General features: G+C 36.3%; 1 long non-coding RNA gene across 1 annotated transcript; it reads left to right on the top strand.

The window, feature by feature from the left end:
* Window positions 1-1,762: 1,762 nt before the first annotated feature.
* On the top strand, window positions 1,763-3,855 carry LOC138906889 (uncharacterized). Its single transcript, XR_011414514.1, has 2 exons — window positions 1,763-2,093; window positions 3,373-3,855. It is a non-coding gene; the product is annotated as an uncharacterized lncRNA (long non-coding RNA).
* Window positions 3,856-7,383: the final 3,528 nt, after the last annotated feature.

Below are 7,383 nucleotides of genomic sequence, written 5' to 3'. Positions count from 1 at the left end.
GAGTTGCATACATGTGATATGCTCAAATATTTTGCATACTAAAAGAAACTTATAAAATTAGTTGATGAAAGAATAAATACAACCTCATATTACAAGTGTGAAGCACATATATTTAATTATCATATGAACAATTCCGTGAGATGACATTAGCTCAAATAGAAACCAAATTACATGTGTTGCATTTTGATCGCTGTGTTTAATAAGTTTGGTGAAATAAAGTAATCCAATACTTTCTGCAGAGAAACCACCCAAACAATGAAAGCTATAGTTTTTATGTTAAATAGGTGCCTAACTTAACAAAACCTTTTAGAGAGGATTAATTTATCTAAATTATATAAAATTATAGAAAATACATTTAAATTATTACGAGGATATCATCATGTAAGCGACAACCTAACACATTTTTATGAATTAGTTTTAAAACACAAGCATGATTTTGTAGTAAATATAGCTAGTCAATCAACTGATATTGTCCAATTGGAAAGTATTAATTCTAGAAAAATTACTTGGTATGTTGATCTTTCCACCATCATGTATCACCAAGTAACTAAAACGAGAGTTAAAGGTGAGAACATGACAGAAGGAGCATACTAATTATAAACCATAATTATAATTTATACTAGGTGTATATACCTCATCTGACTTATTTATTAGAAATGTGCATACCTTGTTTGTATGCTTAGAATGATCGTAGAGGGCAATTCTTACTGTTTGATGGCCATATAAGTGTGGTATTAAAAAAGTCCCAAAACATGGAAACTATTGAAGGATGAACTCTATATAACACACTAACAAAAGTCAAGACCTCAACGAAGCTAAGTCTACAATTCTGTTATCTCTTGTAGGAAGTATAGATAAAATAGCAAATCGTGCTGATAACGTATTATAAAATAAAAGACATGTTATGAAAAAAAAAAAGCAATTTAGTAAAACATGAACAAGAAATGGAGATAGAGAGAAGGAAGAGATTTTCTTCTTCAATTGTGTGTATTTTCCTATCTATTATAAGACCTTTATATAGGCATGAAAAGTGAAGAAAAATATGTAATTGAATATGTCATTAAGCATAGAAATATGTCATTGAATATGTCATTAAGTATTTGAGAAGATCAGGGAGGAAGAGTAGACATCCACCATAATTTGATTTTTCTTATAACACCATCTATATACTATACATTTTTCATAACGTCACTGATAATTGGAAGTCAAATTAACTTTTTCAGCATGTAATTATTTTATGAATTTTTTATTAGAAAAAATTTGGACTTATATTACTTATTGTCTAATTTCTAAATATACACGTCTTATTTTAAGAAAAATAAAAAACTAATGTCTGAATTAAGATTCAAAAATTAAATAATTTGGCCCTGATACTTCATATTCATTTAATTTGAAAAAAAAAACAGGAGTATGAAATTTGGATAAGTTTCTCAAGGAAAATGGTAAGCAGTAAGCACAATATTTTTTCATGTAAATTAAGACAAATAATTCTATATTTGTTTGGTCAATAAAGTGCAAAGAGAATCAAGAAATCTAAGCAAAAAACACTAGTTGATGTTTTTCTATTGGCTGACAAAGTTACCCATCTGTGCCTGCGCACAAGCAGGCCTGAATCACTATGGATTAAACTAATCCACGCTTAATATTTGCAGAACACAAAAAAATAAAATAAAAAAAATAATAATAATAGTAACATGGTAGGGGCTATGTTTAAATATCATGCTTTATGTAAATTTATTTTTTGGTAGAGGATGGAAGTGGTTCCAAGTTGGTTCTTGCGTGCTATGCTGTGCCGCCCTATGACTTTTTGGTCGGTAGCAGCTCACATTGCCTAAAAATACAGGGACGGTGCCAAAATGCTCTCACCAAAATCTTACACATAAACATGACTCTCTGAAATCTCAATCTACTCTGTCTTACGCAGAAATTGATCAAAAACCAAACTCAACTCCAACAACTCTGTCATCATGTCGCCTAATAATTACTTTGCTAACCATGTCGATGGACTTTACGGTGAAAATGAAATGGTGGAAGCTAATGTCCAGATCATCACCTCCGGCGGCCTCCGCATACCGGTGCATTCCACCGTTCTGGTAATGCTGACCATAACTTGTTTGCCATTCTTCTTTCATTCCTTCTGTGTAACAATTCATAACTTTTCATAGTTTGATTTGGCATGAAGTTTAAAAGAGAAATGACAAACTTTTGAAAATTATATTCTTATCTAATTGTGTTGTTTAGATATATTGTATTGACTCTTAAAATCATTTCACTTTGTTGTAATATAATTGGGTGATGAATATGATGCATCAACTGTATAGATCATTTCACTTTGTTGTAACTAAGATTTACAATGTGAACAGACTTGTGGTACAAAAATTACAGCATGGTTAAAAGTAGATGTAGTATTAAATTGATGGTGGCCACAAGTTAACAACTTGCTATTGCAATCAAAGCTGGCAAAAAGTCTTGTTTGAATCTGATGCTGCAATTTGGATTGATCCACATGTAGACAATAAATTGCGTCACAGAAAATAAAATCAAGACCGTAAAAATTTTTGTAACAATCGTAGTATTTTATTTTAAATATTTGAGTGTTACAATTTCTATGATTCCTCTGATTCTACTTTTCAACAGTTAATAAAGGAGCCTTACGAGCTTAATCTTGAAACTTGTACATGTGGCGCAATTTCATTGGCTTTTTAATTTGACTTGGCGTGCCTTGTCATTTTGACATGTGGCACAATCCTATTGACACGTGGCACCAAACTGGGCCTCTAGGAAGATGACATCTTGGGCTTAATGAAGTGGGCTCATCACTTTAGCCCAATTAAATGGGCTAGCCCAATGGATTACGACTTATTTATTTAATCCATATTTGTTGGACTTATATAACTAATTCAATTATGTTAGCTTAATAAATTTGTTTGAACTAATATATCTTAAATTTAAAATATAATCCAAATTATTTTACGGATTTAATTCTAATAAAATTTATGTGCATACACCACTCATTTGCTTAATAATACTCATATGCAAAAACCCTTCTGTATTTTGATGTCTAGTAGCTTTGTTAGTCTATAAGTTTTGGTGTTTTGCATTTTTCATCTTTGCTATTACACATGTTGATATTATTCTTCCTTAGGAACAGCGTTACGTGCATCATATTCAATGCTGGTTCACTATGCGGTAATGTTGAAAATGGAACAAAATCAGTTTTCATTAAGTCAAATTGTTAAGGAAGTAAAGTCTATATAAGTATTGTAACACTCAAATATTTAAAATAAAATACTAAGATTGTTGTAATATTTTTCGGTCTTGATTTTATTTTCTTGACATAAATTTATTGACTACAAATTTTGGTACGCCCAGTGGGACTAGTTATGCCCTCCATCTCTTTCTCCTGCAAATCAGACACCAGAAGTCATAAGAAGAAGCAAGAAAGAGCTCGTGGATCAAACGCTGCAAATTCCTTCACAAGTTTCAAGCTTCAAGCAATCAAGTTCAGGTGCAAGCAATTAGGTTCAAGCTCAACAACGAATAACAAATCAAGTTCAAGCTCAAGAACGAAGAACAAATCAAGTTCAAGCTCAAGAACGAAGAACAAATCAAGTTCAAGTTCAAGCAATCAAGCTCAAGCTCAAGAACGAAGAACAAATCAAGGTTCAAGGAGTACGAGTTCAAATCAAAGTTCGTGCTAGTTGAATTCAATATCATCGTTCGTGGCAACAACTACATATTCAAGATCAAGCTCAAGGGCCCTTGAATTTATTTACTATTGGAAAGAAGAATCAGAGGATTAATAGAGATTGTAACACTCATATTACTTGAAATAAAATACTACGATTGTCGCGATATTTTTCGGTCTTGATTTTATTTTCTTGATGCAAATTTATTGTCCACAAATTTTGGCACGCCCAGTGGGACCCACACTTTCTTCATCTTCATCACGTTCCTTAGTGTAGACTACAGTATATGGCTTTACCTTCTGTACTTCTTTACATGAAACCACAAGTTTTGTTTGTCGCCTCATTCTGGAAGGAACCAAACTTTGAAAATCCTTAGAGATCTTCTGGATTCTGGATGAAGCGAGTGTTCTTATGCTTTGATAATTTCTCTGAAACTTGTTCCCCTTCATTAATGGACCCAATCTCTTAAATACGGAAGTCCTCACAGTTGATTTTCCAAGTCGATCAAATACATAAGGCCTGTTAGAAGCGGTAGATTCATATTCTACAGTGATATAATTATTGCTTGCCCTTCTTATGGAGATGCGCACTGGTGAGGGTTGTTTATGTCCCAAACCTTCACATGTTTGCTACCAAATCCCAAACCTTGATATGCGAATTTTATTCATCAAATTCCTGAAGTGTTGCACCCGACTGTTGCATCCTGGCTGTTTGACGCTTGGGGATTGGATGTTGTTGGACCACTGCCAAAGTCCTCTGGTGGGAACCTATACATCTTGGCTGCAACTGACTACTTCTCGAAATGGGCTGAAGCTGTTGTTCTTAAGGAAGTAAAGAAGGAGAATATTGCAAGTTTTATCCGAGTAAACATAATCTATCGCTTTGGCATTCCCCGTTACATAATAACGGATAATGGCAAGCCATTCGACAATAGGTTGATGAACAAGATTTGTGATCTCTTTGGCTTCAAGCAACACAACTCTTCTATGTACAATGCTGCCGCCAATGGTCTAGCCGAGGCATTCAACAAGACTCTATGCAACTTGTTAAATAAAGTAGTCTCTAAATCCAAACGAGACTGGCATGACCGTATAGAAGAAGCTCTGTAGACATATAGGACAACTCGTCGCACCCCAATTCAAGCCTAATGAAACTAAGAAATTCCAAATTCTACATTTGATGCCGAAACCTATCAAATCAACTCTGATTGACCTCAAATTTTGCACACAAGTCATAAATGATATAACGAAGTTGTTCCAATTTCCAGAATCAGATTTCGATCCCAATATCAAAAAGTCAACTCCTCGGTCAAACTTCCAAACTTAAATTTCCTATTTTCGCCATTTCAAGCCTAATTTAACTACGAACCTCAAAATAAATATCCGAACATACTTCTAAGTCTGAAATCACCATACGGAGCTATTGGAACTATCAGAATTCCATTCTGGGGTCGTTTATATATAATTCACCATCCGGTCAATTATTTCAAATTAATCTTCCAAAACAAGAATTGTTCTTTCAATTAAATCTCGAATCATCCAAAAATCAAACTTGACCATCCTCGCAAGTCATAATACACATTTCAAAGCTGCTCGAGACCTTAAGCCACCGAACGGAACGCTAATTCTCAAAATGACAAGTCGGATAATAATTAGAAGGATTCACATGGTGTAACTCTCTTAGGAATTTTGTCGAACACCTAGTATGCAAAATGGACTACAAAGCTCTACAATGGTAATATCTTCCTCCCTTAAATAATTTCAACAAGAAACCACCCAAACTAGTTCATTAAGCCCACACACTACTACCTATTATCACATGCATGGCCTATTTCCAACCCCCATAACCTAATTAAACCCATAACAATTGCATGAAGGTTTTAGGACAAGGTCTTGCCCGGATAGATGATAATCTAGTGATTGATTTCCTTGATTCTTGAAGGTTGGTGCAAGATTGGATGATTAGAGTGTTAGGTTTCCTCCTTCTCTTTCTAAAATTCTCTTACCTCTCTCTAAAATCATCAGATAATCACCCCAAAATGAGCCCCAAAGGCTATTTATCAAAATGGGCTGGGTTATAAAAATAAGAAAATGGACCCTCCGAACTCAGGTCTGCGGTTGCAGAATAGACCGCATAACAGGTATGCGGTCCGCAAAATGGATCGCGAAACTGATGCCCAAAAATTGGGCTGCACTGGATCGGTTTGCGATAGGTCTGCGGTCCGCAGACCACTTATGAGGCCATAGAATGGGCCGCAGAATCGCCCAATGAGATTTCCTCGTGCAACTCTACGACAGAAGTGTGGACTGCAAAACAGGTTTGCGATCGCACAATGGACCACAAAACAACCCTCAAAATTCAACAACACCCTGTTCAACTCTACGACGATTATGCGGCCCGTAGAATGGATCTGCGGCCGCGAATCTGACTGCATAATTGGCCCTTCAGCAAAATATATTCCACTAACACCTCGCTGCATTCTTTAACCCAAAAAGTTTGTACCGCCTACGGAAATAATTCCAAATGATAAAGGTCTAATCTTTAATCAAAACTCCAAATTCAACCAAAAGTCAAATCCGAGCTCGTACCTCGAAACCCGACAAAACTCACAAAATTCGACAACCCATTCAATTACGAGTCCAACCACAATCAAATCTGACTCCGAATTGATGTTCAAAACTCAAAAATTCACTCTATGAAACTTTCGACAAACCCCCCACCCCCAATTTTCCTTTTGAAATCATCAACCAAATGACAAAAACGAGGATAGATTCATGAAATATAATCACAACCGAGCAGAAAACACTTATCCCAATTCTTATAGTGAAAATCGCTTCAACAATCGTCTCAATCCTACGTCTATAGTTCCAAATATGAATAAAATGGCCAAATTCTCGATTTAAAGCTTCTGCCCAACCATCTTCGCTTTTGCGAACAAATGAGCCGCTTCTGCGACAATACATCCGCTTCTGTGGAACCAGCTGAAAACTCGACCCTCGCACTTGCAGGCAAAATAGCCGCTTCTGCGATATCGCAGGTGCGAGCCATCATCCGCTCATGCGCAAGACCTCGCTTCTGCGCTCCATCCAACCGCACCTGCGTATCCGCACATGCGCTCAAATCTCCTCTTCTGCGATCTTCCTCACCCAGCCTTTTCTCTCTTCTGCGATGGACAACCTGCATCTGAGAAGTCGCTTCTGCGACCAAGACTCCGCAGCGGCTGCACCAACACCAGAAATCTTCAGCAATGCAACAAGAGATAAAAATGATCCGAACCACGTCCATAACTCACCCGAGCCCCTCGGGCCCCCGTCCAAATATACCAACAAGTCCCATAACATAAAACGGACCTACTCGAGGCCTCAAATCATGCATAAAACATCGGAACGACGAATCGCACCTCAAATCAAACTTAATGAACTTTTGAACTTTCAACTTCCAAAACTCGCGCCGAAACATATTAAACCAACCCGGAATGAGCTCAAATTGCACACAAGTCCCAAATAATATAACGAAACTATTCAAATTCCCGAAACCACAATCCGAACCCGATATCATCAAAGTCAACTCTCGGTCAAACTTATGAATCTTTTAAATTTCTAACTTTTGCCAATTAGCGCTGAAACCTTCTAGAAATATCCAAATGCAAATACGGGCATACGCCCGAGTCCAAAATTACCATCCGGACCTAACG

This window comes from Nicotiana tomentosiformis, chromosome 3 (assembly GCF_000390325.3).
Source record: "Nicotiana tomentosiformis chromosome 3, ASM39032v3, whole genome shotgun sequence".
Taxonomy (NCBI): Eukaryota; Viridiplantae; Streptophyta; class Magnoliopsida; order Solanales; family Solanaceae; genus Nicotiana; species Nicotiana tomentosiformis.
This window is presented reverse-complemented; position numbering and strand designations above follow the sequence as displayed.